Below are 447 nucleotides of genomic sequence, written 5' to 3'. Positions count from 1 at the left end.
TCTAATCAGCTAATTAACTCAAAACACCTGCAAAGGCCTTTAAATGGTCTCTCAGTCTAGTTCTGTAGGCTACACAATCATGGGGAAGACGACCATTGGCACCTTGCACAAGGAGGGCAAGACACAAAAGGTCACTGCTAAAAAGGCTGGCTGTTCACAGAGCTCTGTGTCCAGGCACATTAATAGCGAGGCGAAGGGAAGGAAAAGATGTGGTAGAAAAAAGTGAAAAAGCAATAGGGAAAACCGCACCCTGGAGAGGATTGTGAAACAAAACCCATTCAAAAATGTGGGGGAGATTCACAAAGAGTGGACTGCAGCTGGAGCGTCTCGCCTGGGCTAAAGACAAAATGAACTGGACTGCTGCTGAGTGGTCCAAAGTTATGTTCTCTGATGAAAGTAAATTTTGCATTTCCTTTGGAAATCAAGGTCCCAGAGTCTGGAGGAAGA

Source organism: Micropterus dolomieu, linkage group LG11 (assembly GCF_021292245.1).
Source record: "Micropterus dolomieu isolate WLL.071019.BEF.003 ecotype Adirondacks linkage group LG11, ASM2129224v1, whole genome shotgun sequence".
Taxonomy (NCBI): Eukaryota; Metazoa; Chordata; class Actinopteri; order Centrarchiformes; family Centrarchidae; genus Micropterus; species Micropterus dolomieu.
This window is presented reverse-complemented; position numbering follows the sequence as displayed.